The sequence below is a fragment of the Phaenicophaeus curvirostris genome, chromosome 2, assembly GCF_032191515.1.
Source record: "Phaenicophaeus curvirostris isolate KB17595 chromosome 2, BPBGC_Pcur_1.0, whole genome shotgun sequence".
Taxonomy (NCBI): domain Eukaryota; kingdom Metazoa; phylum Chordata; class Aves; order Cuculiformes; family Cuculidae; genus Phaenicophaeus; species Phaenicophaeus curvirostris.
This window is the reverse complement of record NC_091393.1, coordinates 110047320-110047750: the sequence shown is the minus strand read 5'-3', so window position 1 is coordinate 110047750 and position 431 is coordinate 110047320.

Here is a 431-nt window from a genome sequence, read left to right as displayed (position 1 = left end):
TCAGCTTTTGGGCCCCTCACTACAAGAGGGATGTTGAGGGGCTGGAGCACACCTGGAGAAGCAGAATGGAGCCCAGGGGCGCTGGGGAGCAGCTGAGGGGCCCGGGGCTGCTCAGCCTGGAGAAGAGGAGGCTGAGGAGAGAACTCCTCGCTCTCTGCAGCTCCCGGGAAGGAGGTTGTGGCGAGGTGGGTGCTGGTCTCTCTCCTCCCAAGTCAGAAGCAACAGGACAAGAGAGAACGTCCTCAGGCTGCGCCGGGCGAGGTTCACCTTGGCTATCGGGGAAAGTTCTTTCACAGAAGAGCGATGCCGCGCTGGCAGGGGCTGCCCCGGCGGACGCTCCATCCCTGCCGGGAGGGCTCGGCCCCGCCGTGTCCCGGGGGGTGTTCCCGGTTGCCATGGGGAGGCGGGAGGAGCCGCCCGGCCCGGCTCAG